The sequence below is a fragment of the Loxodonta africana genome, chromosome 7, assembly GCF_030014295.1.
Source record: "Loxodonta africana isolate mLoxAfr1 chromosome 7, mLoxAfr1.hap2, whole genome shotgun sequence".
Lineage (NCBI taxonomy): Eukaryota > Metazoa > Chordata > Mammalia > Proboscidea > Elephantidae > Loxodonta > Loxodonta africana.
The window spans coordinates 83,285,966-83,303,902 of NC_087348.1; the positions used below are offsets into that span (position 1 = coordinate 83,285,966).

The window sequence follows — 17,937 nt, forward strand, 5'->3', positions numbered from 1 at the left end:
AAAATGACAGAGAAGAATTGAATAAAATTTCAGAAATATGAAAAATAAATTAATAAAGGAACTCAATCTTCTCATTTTCAGATGCATACCTTGGGACTATGAATGGTGAAGTGAATTACACAAGGATTTAAGGAGGTTTAGGAGAAAAGCCATCTTCAGAGGCTATCACAGAATGTGTCTGACCCCTACATGCAGGGCCATGAAAGAGTCACAAGGTCATCCTGCTTTCTGCCCACAGGGGATTTGCCTGGCTGCTTTGTTATGTGAGCATGCAACCTCTCCACTTTTAACATGGCAGACAATGCTACACATCACCACATCTCATCTTTCTACCTGGTTGGTATTCCCGGCTTGAAAGATTTTCATTGCTGGATTGGCATTCCTGTCTGTCTCCTGTTTGCCCTCACCTTGCTGGGGAACAGTGTGATCATTGTTACCATCAGGCTAGAGCCAAGCCTCCACCAGCCTATGTATTTCTTCCTTTGCATGCTAGCAATGAATGACATGGCTCTTGCATCTTCTGCAGCTCCCAAGATGCTTGGCATTTTCTGGTTGGATGCTCACTGGTTTGACTTTAATATCTGCCTAGTGCAAATGTTCTTCATCCACACATTTTGCGTTACTGAGTCAGCCCTCCTTGTTGCCATGGCCTTTGATCATTATGTAGCTATTTGCATCCCTTTGCATTATACAACCATCCTAACTACAGCAATGGTAATCAGGATGGGGCTAGCTGGAATGACCCGAGCTGTCCTTATGGTTTTGCCTTCCCCTTTTCTCATTAAGAGACTGCCATATTCTAAATATGTCATCAATCATGCCTATTGTGAGCACATGGCTGTGGTGAAACTGGCCAGTGCCAATACCTTCATTAACAGAACATATGGTATCTCTGTGGCCCTTTCAGTGATGGTATTGGACTTAGGGCTTATTGCTATATCCTATATCAAAATCCTCCAGGCAGTCTTTCGTCTCTCTCTTCCCAGAATGCCCGCTCTAAAGCACTGGGCACTTGTGCTGCCCATATCTGTACTATACTCGTTTCCTACACACCTGCACTGTTCAGCTTCCTAACTCACCGCATTGGCAAGAAGGTACCCCCAAGTGTCCATATAATTTTTGCAAGTATGTACCTTCTAGTGCCCCCCACAGTCAACCCCCTGGTCTATGGTGTCAAGACCAAGCAGATTCGTTACCGAGTGGTGAGTCTCTTCTCCCCAAACAGAAAAATTTCTGAAAACGAAAAAGCATTTAATTAGTCTTCCATGTAGGTAGAATCTGGCTTCTGAAGTCATGATACATTAATTAGTAGTTGCAACCTAGTCTGTCCCTATCCTTTAGTTTCACATTTAAGCCATTCCTTAGAGTGGGGATATATGGTGTTGAGCATTTGTTTATTTTTTCTCTCCATCTCTTTTCATTTTTTTCATAACTTCAGTTTCTTTTCTTTAGAAATGAAAGAATCTTTCAGGAAACATAGGCAATTATTTTTATTTATTACTGACAGTAACTAAAAAAAAAAAAAAAACATTGCCAAGCAGTTGATTTCAGCTGATAGCCTCCCTATAGTACAGAGTGGAGCTGCCCAGTAGGGTTGCCAAGGCTGTAAATCTTTACAGAAGTGGACTGCCACATCTTTCTCCCATAGAGCTGCTGGTGGGTTCAAGCCACTAACATTTTGGTTAGCAGTTGAGTGCTTTAACCACTGTGCCTCTAGAGCTCCTCCATAAATATTAACATTAATATTTAATATTCCATATTTATCATTATCTTGATATATGCACAAATATAAAATGAATATGCCAATTATTGTGAGAATGTAAAAACTCTCAATATATTGGACAATACAATTTACAAAGGCTTTTTTTTTTTTTTTTCCAATTCAAACTGCTTGCAAACCCTGATTAAAGTCTCTTGAATAAAAATAATTATTTTCAAGTTCCTTTTTACTATCTGTCCTATAGGGTTGCTATAAGTCGGAATCGACTTGACGGTACTGGGTGGGTTTTTACTATTATCAAAGCAGTTATAATTACTTTACATTCGAATAATGATTCCTCTGCTCCTGGCCTTTTTCTGTTTCTTCACTCATTTTATCTACAAGACTATCGTATGAGACTCATGTTTATATTATTCTCATTGTACCAGCTAGAAAACTGAGGCACAGAAAGGTTATGTAAGTCACTCAAAGAATCACTTAGGATAAGGTAGAGTAGAACTTTAACCACAGACTGTGGCTTTAGAATGCATGCTCTTAGCTACTACACCATGTTGTCCACCTTAACAGAAATCTTATATTTATTATTTACTTTATGAATACGGAAGCATATTCCTCTAAATATTTTACTTTTTTATTCCCTTACATCTGATCTTGTTTTTGATATTGTGGTAGATTGCTTGAGCCACCCTCAAATACCTTGTACCTGTTAGATTCTATTACAATCTTTTGGCAAAATGTCAAAGAATTATTGCTTCTATTTTATTAGAGAAATATCCGATCCATGCAGCCTAGTAACATTATGATGATGCTTCCCAAATATGAGACAAACTTGCAGAGTCTGAGAATCTTACTTTTTCATATGCAATTCTCTTTTTCTTTAGCCTTAGTCAACATCAATTTTTGTCACTTTCATTAAATAAAATTGGAAACACATCTTTATATTCAGTTAAACCATTCATTTTTTAATTTAATTGAGAACATTGATTTAAGCATGGAGTACAGAAACTACCTGCATGCATATGTACAAATGCCCTCTTCAAAACACTATTTTGCCCAATGTTTGTCTAAATCATAGATGGCAAACATTTTATGTAAATGGACACGTAACAAATATTTTAACCTTTGTAGACTAAGTAATCTCTGTAGTAACTATTCAACTTTGATATTGTAGTGCAAAAATACCCTTAGGCAATACATAAATGAATGGATGTGGTTATGTTCCAGTAAAACTTTAATTGCAGAAAGGCAACAAGCTGGATTTGGCCTATGTGTCATAAAAAAAAAAAAATTTTTTTTTTTTATGTGTCATAGGCCTGACATATTCATATTCTGTGTGGTTGATTAATTGTAATGTTAGGCTCTATAAGTAAAAAAAAAAAAAAAAGTGTCCATTTAATTAAAAAGATCATGTTTTGCACTACAGATATTACCTGGAGCCAACATCAACCATCTTATGTCAATTTGTTCCGTGTTTTCCCATTACCACTGCATTCTTTATGAATTTCCAAGGTGATCAATTAATGCCATGGCCAATAGCCAGATACTTTCTTATGGTTGTCTCTGTTGTTTTTCTAATTGTACTTTTTAATTTAATTCCAAACTTTTTCTTGAAATTTGTTAATTTGTTGAGGATTTTTGCATCTGTTGTCAGGAGAGGTATTGGGGGTTTTCTTTCTTTTTAATGTCTTTATATGTTTTTGGCTTTAAAGTGATGTTGGCTTTATAGAATGAGTTAGAAAGTGTTCCATTCATTTCTTCTTGCTTTTATGATATTATGATTCTCTGGGTTTATTTTCACTTCTCTTATTATTTATTATTAATTTTTGCTCTCCTCATGATGTTGTCTCTACTTTGAAAACTTTCCCCATCTCCATACCTTGTAAAATCATAAAATCATCTTCCCTCTTCAACCTTGGCACAGCCTTCTCTTGGCATCTCATACAGAACATGTTCCATGGAGAAATGCAGATTGTGACAAGAATATATAACTATTTTAAGAATTTATAAAACAACCTCACTGAAGGTGTAAAAGATATGGTGGGAAAAGGTACTGTCCTAAGAATCTTTAAAATGAGTAGAGTGCAGCATTAAAGGGAAAAGGAACTGCACATAAGTACAATACTCTAGCTGATAAAGTTGCATCTCACAGGGGCAGTGGTTAAAAATTCTGATACTGCTCTTCATGTATACTGAAATTTGACAAGTACATAAATGGTGGAAAGTCAGATTCCAGCTTCTCACTCTTAAAGTGGGAACTTGCATCATAGCTAGGGCCTTGATTTTGGTTTCTAATATCATTAACTAATAAAAGAAATGGTGTATTCTTAGCGAAAAGACTAATTCTAGGGCTGGGGTAGGAAATATGCAAGATGAGCCTAGAGCATCTAAAAATGCCATAAAGTAAGAAATGCACAGACATATGCACAGATACACAAAGTAATGTCAATACGTCAAAGGGGAAGAGGAGCGAACTGAAGGACCTCCCAACAGCCGAAATAGAACTCATTGAATAATAAAACAAATACAGTAGTGTTGTTTTACAGTCAGTCTTCGCATCAGTGGATTCAACCATGAATCAAAAATATTAAAAAAAAAAAAAGTTCCAAAAAGCCAAACTTGAATTTGCCACACGTCAAACACTATGCTGAATCCGTGCAAATGAAGTGATGTGTAGGCATACCCTGCTGTAGTCTCCCACCATTTCACAGATCCTCAGTCTCTCTCCAGCACTCAGTGTTTGAGCATTGTTCACCTCACATCTCCTTTGTTTACTACTTGCATTGTGTACACCCTTTATTTCTGTGAAAAATAGCTCCTAAAAAGCAATTAAGTGGTCAAAGAAATCCTTCAAAGGCTAAGTGTGAGGGGATTGGGAAGAGTGAGAAGCGGAGTTTCAGGCTAGTAAAGGATGGCTGGCTAGCTACTCAAAACACTACAGCCTCAAGAACTTCAAGATCAAGGAAGAACCGTCATCACTGATGCCCAGGTAGCATCAGCATTCCCAGAAGAGCTGAAATAACTCACAGAATAGAAAGGCTATCCTCCAGACCAAGTCTTCAATTGTGATGAAACAACTATTTATATAGCATTTTCATTGTATTAAGGATTATAAGTAATCTAGAGGTGATTTAATGTACATGGGAGGATGTGCATAGGTAAAATAGGATTTTGATATGCCTGGAGATCCTGAAACAAATCCTTCTTGGACCCTGAGGGATGACTATATAAAGTACAGTAAAACCCGTGAAAACTGTAACCTGTGCAAGGCAGAAAAGAAACCTGAGGGGGAAAAAAAATATTTTCCACTAAAATGAGCCATAGAAAACCAGTAAGACTGCATCTTGTCAAGGTCGAAACTTATGAGACCTGGAAAAACTAGGCAGTCCCATCGAGTTCCAGCTCCCAGAGGTTTTACTGTACAAAGTAAGTGTCCGTGAGCCCATTTTGCTATAAATAAAAGACTGAATGAATTAATAAATGGGGGAGAATAACAAAATCTCTCATGTAGAAGAATTCCAAATAATTTATCTACATACTTCTCCCTCAAGAAGGACCAGCATAAAACCACACTCCTTAAGTATGGTCTGTATATAGTGACTACCTTCCAAGGAGTATAGAAATATGGCTTTAAAAAAAAAAAAAAAACCTTTTCAGACTTCCGGTCAACATGGCACCATACACAAAAGCATCACTCTTTCCCTCCACAGCAAAGGCCCAAAAACTAAGTAAAACAGAGACAAATGTCATTCCTGGAACTGAAAGTGTCAAATGAAGAGATAAAGAACTCAGCCAAACTCCGAATGGAATAAGAAACTGTCAGAGGACTGAGATTGAGGAGAGTTACTTGCCAACATTCCTTATCAGCTAAGGCAGCTCGGATTCACCATCTTGGCCTCCTGTTGGAGATCGGCAGATAAGGAGCACGGGAAAACAGCTTCACAGAACTCCCTGCAGGAGACGGAGCACCCAGTAACCAGGTATACAAGCTTTCCCAACCCCCTATCCTCTGCCTGCTCCTCTACCTCCGAGCTTCCTGGACGACTGCAGTGGCTTGGCCAGCTTGGAAGTGCAGCGTCAGTGTAGCTTGGATTTGCCCCATGCACATCACAGATCCGCGGACAGGGAGTGTGGGAAAGCAGCTTCATGAAGTTCCCAGCAGGAGACAGAAAACCCAGTATGGAGCGATATATGCTTTCCTAGCTCCCACCCTTCTTCCCCTCCCTCTTTGGCCTCTTCTGCTTCCCGCCAGCCACAGTCTCTTGGCCAGGAGGCAACAGCTTCTACTCCGGGCTGCTTAGATTCGACGTGTCCACACAGGCTGGGTCCCGGAGCTGGTGTAGCTTCTTTCTGTCTTTTGGTTTCTTCCACGCCTCCCATCACCTCCCCTCCTTTCTCTCAAACGCTTGGCTCCCTGCGCCATCTTTGCTTCTTCTTGAAAGGCTGTGAGGCCCCTCTCAACTGAGGATCCACTCCCCCAGCCTGTGACACCATACCGGTGGGATCCCTGAGGCTTTTCTTTTTTTTGCTTGTTTTGTTTTGCATTTTTCTGTTTTGTTTTGTTTGTTTTCTTTCTCTTTTCACACTTGGGAGCCCTTTCTAGCCAGGCTGCACTGCACAACGTAAGAGGCACTCCCCCAGTCTGCACCGCTGCATGGTCGGGATCCCTGGGGGAATTTCTTTTCCTTTTTTTCTTTTAACCTTCTCTTTTTCACCCTTTGTTTCTTCATTTCTCAGTTGCTATATTTATATTTACCTTCTTTTCCAGTCTCCTGAATACCTGCTGCTGTGTGACATCTATACCCCCTCTAGCCAGGCTATCCTGCACAACCTGAGAGACTTCCCAGGTTTTCCAGACTGCATGGTTGGGACACTTGGGGGCTTTTCTCTTCCACATTTTTTTTTCTTTTCCAAATTTTCTCTAGTTTTCTTTTTCCCTTTTTCTTTTCTTTCCTTTTTCCTTCTCTCCATTTCTTGGGTTCTCATCTCTTCACTCTAATGGCAAGCTCCCTCTGCACTCTTTTTTCTTTTTTGGGATGTGTGGGTTTTTTTTTGGGGGGGAGGCTCCTGTTTCTCTCTCCTCTTTCCCATACCCATAATAGCTGCATACATCACAACCTCCCCCCTATCCTGTTGTACCTTCACCGTAAGCTGCACATCACACCTCTGAGCAGCACAGTCATGGCTTACCAGAACCTAGGCACTGATTCCTGTCCTGCACTGTGGGCTCTAGCGTGTGCCACAAACAACCCATCCCAGCCCCTCCCATTCAGGTGGACCTGTCCTACTGCACCATAGCTGAGTGACTGACCCAGCCTGTTGGACAAAGAGGTGAAAATTATCATGACTACAGACAAGCAAACAACAAAGAATGCACAGCCCACCTGCTCAGACATAACCAAATAAAACAAAAAACCAGGATGTAACAAACAAATCTACAATCAAGAAATGAAGGAAATAACTACTTAATGTCCTGAACATAGTAGACAAATAAGAAAACAGGAGAGGATAGTTCCAGTAGGCATCCAAAATAAAACACCAGATGACTTTCTAGTAGAAGAAAAGGCACTGGAGCTACCTGGTAGGGAATTCAAATCTCTAATATTCAGAGTTATCCAAGAGTTGAAGCAAAAAGAAGATAAAAATGAGGAAAAAATAGGCAAATTTATGGAAGAGGCAGGCAAATTCATGGAAAATACAGACAAAAAGAGAAGAATTCAGGACAATAATAGTAATATAGGAAATAAATGCCAAAATAAATTCACAACTAGAAATAATACAAAAACAACAATTAGAAATCCAAAAGGTAAATAACAAGATTTCAGAAATGGACAGTGTCATAGAAGGGCTGAGGAGCAGGTTTGAAATGATGGAACACAGGATTAGTGAAATTGAAGACAAACACTTGTATACAACTCTGAGGAAAAATCAGAAAAAAGAACAAAGAAAAATGAGGAAACCATTAAAATTATGTGGGATACAATCAAAAGCAAAAATGTGAGAATAATCAGAGTTCCAGAATAGGGAGAGAAAACAGAAAACACAGAGAGGCTCATTGAAGAATTTCTGACAGAAAACTTCCCTAATATCATGAATGATGAAAAGCTGACCAGCCAAGAAGCTCAATGAACTCCATATTGGATAGACCCCAAAAGAAAAACACCAAGGCACATCATAATCACACTCACTAAAACCAAAGACAAAGAAAAAATCCTGTGAGCAGCTTGAGAAAAACCAAATGTCACATACAGAGGAGAAACAATAAGATTAAACTCTGATTATCTGGCAGAAACCATGCAGGCAAGAAGACAATGGGATGACATATATAAAACCTTGAAGGAAAAACATTGCCAGCCAAGGATAATATACTCTGCAAAACTTTGGTTCAAATACGATGGTGAAATTAGGACATTTCCAGATAAGCAGAAATTAAGGGAATATGTAAAAACCAAACCAAACCTACAAAAAATTTTAAAGGGAGTCCTTCAGTCAGAGAACAGAAACTCTGGTGACATAGTGGTTAAGTGCTATGGCTGCTAACCAAAAGGTCGGCAGTTTGAATCTGCCAGGCACTCCTTGGAAACTCTGTGGGGTCAGTTCTACTCTGTCATATAGGGTTGCTATGAGTGGGAATCGACTCGATGGCAGTGGGCTTAGTTTTGGGTTTTCAGTCAGAGAACAGACAATATCAGACCATAGCTTGACTCTAGGATGCAAAATTGTATCAGCCAGATACCAAAGTAGGAAATGAACTCTCAAGGATTATCCAAAACCAAAAGAATTGCAACAGGGAACCAGAAAAGTTAATCTGTAAATGACAACAATATCAGAAAAATAAAAAAGGGAATAAACAGTGTAGGTATAGAAATTTCTAATGGAGAGGCAGGCAAGGTGATACCAAGTAATAGTAGACTGGTTAAAACCTAGGAAGGTAAGGGTAAATTTCAAGGTAACCACAAAGAAAGTTAACAAATATGCTTATCAAAATAAAGAAGAAAAACATAAAGCCTCAATAAAAACAAAATATACAAAAACAAAAGAGATGAAAAAGGAATCCATAAACAAAAGAAACTCAGCTCATGTGAGTAGGAGTAACAAAGAAAATGTTAGCACCACAAAAAAAAAAAAAAGCACTACAAAATGACAGCAATAAACTCATACCTATCAATAATTACACTGAATGTAAATGGCCTAAATGTAGCCATAGACACGGAATGACAGAATGGATAAAAAACAGGATCCATCAATATGCTGTCTAAAGAGACACACCTTAGAAACAAAGATGCAAATTTATTAAAAGTCAAAGGATGGAAAAAATATATCCAGCAAATAACTACCAAAAAAAAAAAAAAAAGCAGGAGTGGCAATACTAACCTCAGTTAAAATAAACTTTAAAACAAAATCCACCATAAAAGGCAAAGGACGGCACTATATAATGATTAAAGGACAACCCATCATGAAGTCTTAACCATAATAAAAATCTATGCACTCAATGACAGGGCTCCTAAATATATAAACTCTAACAGCACTGAAGACAGAACTTGACAGTTCCACAATAATAGCAGGAGACTTCAACACACCACTCTTGGTAAAGGACAGAACATCTAGAGAGAAACAACAAAGATACAGAAGAGCTAAAAAGCACAACCAGCCAACTTGACCTCATAGACCTATATAGAACACTTCACCCAACAGTTGCAAATTACACATTCTTTTCCAACACACATAGAACATTCTCCAGAATAGACCACATCTTAGGCCACAGAGCAACCTTCAACAAAATCCAAAACATTGAGATATTACAAAGTATCTTCTCTGACCACACCATCAAAGTAGAAATTAACAACAGGAAGAGCAAGGAAAAAAAAATTATATGGAAGCTGAATAACATCCTGCTTCAAAACCACTGGGTAATAGAAGAAATCAGAGATGGAATAATAATAAAAAAAAAAAATTCCTAGAATCAAAAGAAAACGAAAACACATCATACCAAAACCTTTGGGACATGGCAAAGGCAGTCCTCAGAGGTCAATTTATAGCTTAATATAAGTTGGGCATTTCTGGAAGTGATAATGAGCAGACATACAGGCTTGGAGAGCATGAAAATACCTGTAGTCAGATGCCAGGAAGCTGTAATAAAGAATTCTATTTAGGGAGAGTGATTTGGTTGAAAAATCTCCAAAAGTTTTCAACTTTAAAATTTTCGAGTAGGAATTGGGATGTTTAGGAGTCAGAGAAGAACCCAGAATAATATTGAAGGTGATGATTTGATTTGTGGAGAAGTTGTTAGGAATGCTTAGGAGAACAACACATACAAGATTTATAGATCACCTTGATTTAGACCCAGGCAATTAATCACTTATTTTTACTTGAAAAATAAATATTCATTTATGCATACTCTTATGAGGCCTGAGACTGAACTTTAATTCTCTCCTAGTGTTTATTTATTGGAAAGTGCCAAATCATTATATTGCAATGAAAATTTTCTTTTGGAAAATTCTCTTTCTATCTCTGCTGCTTTCTAAGGAATTTCTACCTGAATATACCTCTTGTGTTTTTCAGTTATTCTTCATGGAATCTCTTGGGCATTTCTCAGAAGAGACACACTCTTTAATGTATTATTTGTGTCAGTTATTCTATAAACTACAAATTTATAAGTCTCTACTTTTGTTCAGCAGTAAGTACCCTTGATTTGTCTATAAAGATTATCTCCATTAAAACTGCCCCCTAATGGAGACCCCAAAGTTATACACAACTTTTCTTCTAGTCACGTCAATATCATCCCCACTGTTCTCCTTTATGAAAACCCAAGAGCTCTCCTCTTCCACAGTAGACACAGTTGAGTTCACTTAACTTTAATAACTGATACGTTAACCCCGATCTTGTCCTCCTCTTCTGTAGAAAGAGGCAGTGTCTAAGGGCTTGAATGTAACGATATATTCACTGAAGTGTTCATATATCAGACTTGTTCTCCGGAGTGAGACCTACCTTGGTAGTACACCAGAATTATATAACTGTCACTGCCTATTGAGATAGGGTCTGGTTCTTGCAGCAATCTCATATTTAAACAGATGTTGTTGTCATTATATTGCATCAATGAAGTGCTGACGTACAGTGTAGGGATTTCTAGCCCTGGTAGTCTCAAGTGGATAGAGGCTACAGAGGAGAGAGAAAGTAGAGTGGAGAGAACAGTGGGGCTAAAGGCACTGGGAAATTTAAAATTAAAGTTCTCTGTCTGAAGTCTAGTTTCCAAATAATATTTTGTCCTCATTTCCATGAACAGGTTAGAAACAGAAAGAGAAGGTGGATTGGGAGAGACAAGAGAGCACCACTAAATATGCTGATCCTATCGACTTCATCACAGATATGGTCTCCAAATACTCAGTTCTTATACCGTGGAATTACTGAGGTTGGGTGGGTATTCTTGCCAAAGTAAATACCGGTAACTCTTTCCATAATCTCCATAATGACAATAGTGAAGAAACGATGTTTATTTTGCTAATTCTCTTACTAAATAACTTTATGACTAGGTGCAAATAACATAGGTAACAGTACAGAGAATCGTAGATTATCAAACTTTGTATGCTTGTTAAGAAGGTCCCTGGACTGCCATGTTTATTACCAATAGCACTGTGTTTATGCCCTCTGGCACTGGTTTTTTTTTTTATACTTACATTTGTTGGTATCCCTGGCCTGGAACCTGTGCAGTGTTGGATTGGGATTCCATTCTGTGGTATGTACATCATTACTTTGATTGCAAATACTCCACTTTCGATCATCATCAAATCTGAGCAGAGCCTCCATGAGCCCATGTACATTTTCCTGGCCATGCTAGGAGCCACAGACATTGCACTTAGCACAACATTGTACCCAAGATGCTTTGGATTTTGGGGTTTTGCTTGCCAGAGATCTATTTTGATGTTTGCTTCTTTCAGATGTGACTCATCCATACATTTCAGGGTATTGAATCAGGAGTCCTGCTGGCCATGCCTCCGGACTGCTATGCGGCCATCTGTTGCCCTCTAAGGCATGCTACCATATTCACTCGCCACATAGTCTCTTATATTGCAGTTGGAATGGCATTGCTGACTGCTACCCTGGCACTGCCAATGATAGTGCTTATAAAGTGTCGTCTGAAACTATATCGAACCAAGATAATATCTCACACTTACTGTGAGCACATGGCTATCGTGAAGCTTGCCATTGAAGATGGTTACATCAATAAGTCCTATGGTCTCTTTGATGCTTTCCTTGTTGGTGGGTTTGACTTCATTTTAATCACCTTCTGCTATATCAAGGTATTTATAACTGCCTTCCACCTGCCCCTAAAAAAGGCTCGTCTTAAGGCATTTAATACATGTTCCCCACAAATGCGTCTTCTTTCAAGTCTATCTCCTTGCTTTCTTCTCCTTTTTTACTCACAGATTTGGATCTGATATCCTGTCATATATACATATCACTTCGTCCATTCTTTATATACTGGTTCCACCTTTCCTCAACTCCTTTGTCTATGGGGTGAAGACCAAGCAGATTTGAGATCAGGTAGTAAAAATATTCTATTGCAAAGACAGGGTTGACATTTCATTGAAATTGTTCTGTCTATGGGTTTAATGGATTATCTAGTCACCCTATGTAATCTGGATCTCCCATGAATGCTGGCAGGTATAATCATGATACTGATATATTAATGAATGTCCAAATTAGTTTTTAAGGCTTTCTAGACATTATCGTCTTCTGAAAGCAATTTGAACAAAACTCTGCTATCTGGTCAATTTTATTAATGTTCATGCAGGTATGAGACTTACTGTAGACAGTAGTTTTCTAAATTTCTTTGCAGTCTTCTTCCTGAATCATCAAACAACAACTTTGAATTAAGTTTTGGAAGTCTAAGAATACTGGGCAGGAATTTTTCAGGCTGTGATCCTCACTTTATTGATTTCTGAATTTTTTTTTATAAAGAGAAATTAATATTATTCTGCATTAAGGTGCTTGTATGTTGTTGTTGCTAGGTGCCATAGAGTCAGTTCCAACTCATAGCGACCCCATGTACAACAAAATGAAACACTGCCTCATCCTATGCCATCCTCACAATCGTTGTTGTGCTTCAGTCCACTGCTATAGCCACTGTATCAATCCATCTGGTTGAGAGTCTTCTAATTTTTTGCTGATCCTCTACTTTACCAAGCACAATGTCCTTCTCTAGGAACTTGTCCTTTCTGATGATGTGTTCAAGATATGTGAAACAAAGTCTCACCATCCTTGCTTCTAAGGAGTATTCTGGTTGTACTTCTTCCAAGACAGATTTGTTTGTTCTTTTGGCAGTCCATGGTATACTCAATATTCTTCGCCAACACCATCAAAGCTTCAATTCTTCAGTCTTCCTTATTCATTGTCCAGTTTTTGCAAGTATAAAAGGCTATTGAAAATTCCATGACTTGAGTAAGGCACACCTTAGTCTTTAAAGTGACATCTTGGCTTTTTAACACATTAAAGGGGCCTTTTGCAGCAGATTTGCCCAATGCAATACACCATTTGATTTCCTGACCAGTGCTTCTATGGGTGTTGTTTGTGAATTCAAGTAAAATGAAATCCTTGACAACTTCAATATTTTCTCTGTTTAGCAAGATATTTCTCAGTGGTCCGGTTGTGAAGATTTTAGTTTTCTTTAAGTTGAAGTGCAATCCGTACTGAAGGTGGTAGTTTTTGATCTTCATCTGTAAGTGCTTCAAGTCCTCTTCACTTTCAGCAAGCAAGGTTGTGTCATCTGCACATTAAAATAAACAAAAACAAAAACCCACTGCCATCGAGTCAATTCTGACTCATAGCCACCCTACAGGACAGAGTAGAACTGCCGCACAGGGTTTCCAAGGAGAGCCTGGCAGATTCCAACTGCCGACCTTCTGGTTAGCAGCCATAGCACTTAACCACTATGTTACCAGGGTTTCCATGCACATTACAGGGTGTTAAATGAGTATTTCTCTAACCCTAATACTCTGTTCTTCATATAGGCCAGCTTCTCAGATTATTTGCTCAGCATACAGATGGATAAGTATAGTGAAAGGATACAACTCTGACATACACCTTTCTTGGCATTAAAGCATGCAGTATCCCCTTTTTCTGTTTGAACTACTGTCTTTTGGTCTATGTACAGGTTCCTCATGAGCACAAGTAAGTGTTCTGTAATTCCTGTTCTTCAAAATATTATCCGTAATTTGTTATGATCCACGCAGTCCAATGCCTTTGCATAGTCCATAAAACACAGGTAAATATCTTTCTGGTAGTCTCTGATTTCAGTCAAGATCCATCTGACATTAGCACTGATATCCGTTATTCCATGTCCTCTTCTGAATCTGGCTTGAATTTTTGGTAGTTCTTTGTGCTGCAACCACTTTTGAATGATCGTCAGCAGAATTTTTCTTGTGTGTGATATTAACAATATTGTTCAGTAATTTCCACATTCTGTTGGATCACATTTCTTTGGAATGATCACAGATATGGATTTCTTCCAATTGGTTGGAGAGGAAACTGTCTTCCTAATTCCTTGCCATAGATAAGTGAACATTCCCAGAGTTTCAACCCTTTGCTGAAGCATCTCAGTTGGCATTTTATCAATTCCTGGAGCCTTTTTTTTTCTCCATTTCCTCAGTGCTCATGAACTTCTTCCTTCAGTACCATCAATTCTGGATCATATGCAAACTCCTGAAATGGCTGAACGTCTATCAATTCTTTTTGATACAGTGACTTTGTGTATTCCTTCTGTTATCTTTTGATACTTTCTGTGTCTTTCAATATTTTGCCCATAGAATTCTTTAATATTTCTACTTGAGGCTTGGATCTTTTCTTCAGTTCTTTCAGCTTGAGAAATGCTGAGCATATTCTTCCCTTTTGGTTTTCTAACTGCAAGTCTTTACACTTTTCATTATAAGAGCTTATTTTCACCAGCAGCCTTTTGAAATCTTCTGTTCAGCTCTTTTACTTCATCATTTCCTCCACTTGCTTTAGCTATAGTACATTCAAGAGCAAGTTTCAGAGTCTTTTCTGACATCAGTTTTGGTCTTTTCTTTCTTGCCTGTCTCCCGTCTTTTTAAAAACCTTTTTCTTTCTTTTTGTATGATGTCCTTGATGTTATTTCACAACTTGTTCAGTCTTCCTTCATTAGTGTTCAATGTATCAAATCTATTCTTGAGACGGTCTCTAAATTCACATGTAACATACTCAAGGTCATATTTTGACTCTCGTGGACTTGCTCTAATTTTCTTCAGCTTCAACTTGCATATGAGCAATTGAGAATCTGTTTCACAGACAGCCCCCACCTTGTTCTGGAGGATGGTATTGACTTCTCCATAGTCTCTTTCCACAGATGTAGTCAATTTGATTCCTGTGTATTTCATCTGGTGAGGCCCATTGTATAGTCACAGTTTGTGTTGTTGAAAAAAGTATTTGCAACGAATAAGTCATTGTTCATGCAAAATTTTTTCATGTGATCTCTGACATCATTTCTATCACAAAGCCATACTTTCTAACTACACACCCTTCTTCTTTGTTTCCAACTTTCCTATTCCAATCAACAGTAGTTATCAATGCATCTTGATTGCACGTTTGATCAATTTCAGACAGCAGAAGTTGGTACAAGTCTTCACTATTTTCATCTTTGGTCTTAGTGGTTAGTGCATAAATTTGAATAATAGTCATATTAACTGGTCTTTCTTGTAGGCATACTGGTATTGTCTTATCACTGACAGCATTGTACTTCAGTATATATCTTGAAATGTTCTTTTGACAGTGAATGAGATACCATTTCTCTTCACTTTATCATTCCTGGCATGGTAGGCCATATGACTGCCTGGTTCACAATGACCAATGTCAGTCCATTTCAGCTCACTAATGCCTTGGATATTGCTCTTTATGTAGTCCATTTCATTTTTGACAACTTCAAATTTTTCTAGATTCATACTTTATAACATTCCATGTTCTGATTATTAGTGGATGTTTATAGCTATTTCTTCTCATTTTGAGTTGTGCTTCTTTTGGTTAGCAGCTGAGCTCTTAACCACTGGAAGTAGAACTAGTGTTTGTAATAGTGTAATATCATTGTTAATTTATGTAAGACTTTTCCCATGGAACTTTGTAGCCTACCAAGACTCAACACAGGTGAGGCATTATCACTGTAATTATAATCTCCTATGTTGTTTTCATGATGAAAATCATTATTCTTGTCCTCTTTGAGTAGAAATATTTTGCCTCTGCTTTTCATGTAGTTTACTAATATCGGCCCAAAATGCATTTAGAGAAACAAAAGTTGAAGCTTGTCTTAGGACATGGTCTTCAGTCTAGTTTTGTAAAACTCAGTGTTCAACTGAAAGGAATTTGAATTCTTTAGTTGATGAGTGTTGTGCTATCTATAACTGCATTTATTTCCATATTTGTGTATTTGTGTATTGTCTAATTTGTTATTTTTGTGTGTGTTTTTATCATAAAGAACTTGAGGAAAGAAAATGAAAATATACTATAGGTAGATATCTGTCTAATAAGGTATCCTCTTTGTGCCTTAAGAGAAGAGACAAAAAATAAAACCAAGTTGACCACATATATATGTATAAAGAGAGAGAGAGAGAGTTGTTATTTGCCATTGAGTTGATTCCTACTCTCCTATTCAAGGTGACCCCGTGTGTGCAGAGTAGAATTGGTCCATAGGATTTTCATGGTCGTGACCTTTTAGAGGCAGATCACCAGCCCTTTCTTTTGAAGTGCCTCTGGGTAAATTTAAATGGCCAACCTTTCCACTAGTAATCCAATGCTTAACCACCTGAACCACTCTTCATACACACGTATGTAAGCATACACGCATACATATATATGCATAAATAGGTATATATCTCCATACACACACATTGTGCATTAAGAAATAATAATTTCTAATTGTAAATTTTCAATTAAGTTATAAATTAGTTGAAATAAAATGTTAATATGGAAGCAGCTTTTCAATTCTGACATTTCATCAACCAGTTTTATTTAAACTTTTTACTTTTCACAACTACTGTTTTGGGCTTATTTCAGTCTAATGTGTCTCCCAGGCAGTTTTTTATAGTAAAGATATTGAGGGGACACCTTATAATATGAAACTTTGCATAGGCTTGAATACAGAAAAAACTTTCTCCTTTCTTGGAAATACAGAGAAAAAAACTCAACTTATAAAAAAAAATTAAAGTTCCTAAGACTCCCTTCATTTTTATATAAACTGGGGACAATAATATTTTCCATGGATACTGCAGATGCAAATTGTAACCTCAGAATCTAAGTTTTATTGTACATAAAAATATTTTGTTTAATATAGCTGTCAATGTGTATGATAGGGATAATTTGTATTACAATCAGTAATCGATATCATCATTGAATGTAAAAGTTCCCTCCCACCTGTTTCTCAAATTCCCATGTGAACTTCAGTAGGCCTAAGAAGTAGGAGGGATACATGGTGTACTTCTCTACTGTAACTGGAACAGGTTAACAACAATTTGCAAGTAGGATCTGTAGGAACTTTGCTACATGAAGAGAGATAGGAATGGTGGGAAAGAGAAGCATTCTGGAATAAAGCAGTTCCCTTCCAGGGAGCTGAATAGAAAAAAATCCGTTAAAGCAAAGTACAGGTAGTCCCTAACTTACGACGGGGTTCTGTTCCAATGATTCTGTCATAAGTTGGTTCTAAGTCGAATATCTCTTTTTTTTTTTTATTTTCCATTATTATTGCCTTTTATTATCAGATCTTTATAAATCTGATCTTTGAATAACTGTGAGTGAACACCTCAGAATGATAACATCAGCAAAGTACATGTTGCAGGACTGTATGTAGTACATATATAATATGTACACACACACAAAAAAACAGATGATTGTTTAAGTGCGGTTTGTCGTACCTCGAATATGTTGTAAATCGGGGGCTACCTGTAATCAGACAAAGGCAGAGCTGTTTAAGTAGATTAAGCTGTGAGGATATGTGTTGTGGATGAGTGATAATGGTTTTGAAAGGCAAGAGTTACAAACATAAAATCACTTTGGGTCTTTAAATCAAATTAAAAAAACCATGTTTTTAGGAATATTTTCAGGATGAATTTACTAAAAGACAAACTAAAAAAAAAATCAAATATTAATTTTCAAAGTCGATTTCTTAGTAAAAATATGTTCAAATCTTTAGAGTATTGTTGGTGGGATTTTATACTCTTGAA

General features: G+C 37.5%; 2 pseudogenes; both read left to right on the forward strand.

The window, feature by feature from the left end:
• The first annotated feature begins 291 nt into the window (after nucleotides 1-291).
• LOC100673908 (olfactory receptor 52P1-like) lies at nucleotides 292-1,487 on the forward strand (annotated as a pseudogene).
• A 9,359-nt stretch (nucleotides 1,488-10,846) lies between these two features.
• LOC104847056 (olfactory receptor 52A1-like) lies at nucleotides 10,847-12,328 on the forward strand (annotated as a pseudogene).
• The last annotated feature ends 5,609 nt before the right edge of the window (nucleotides 12,329-17,937 follow it).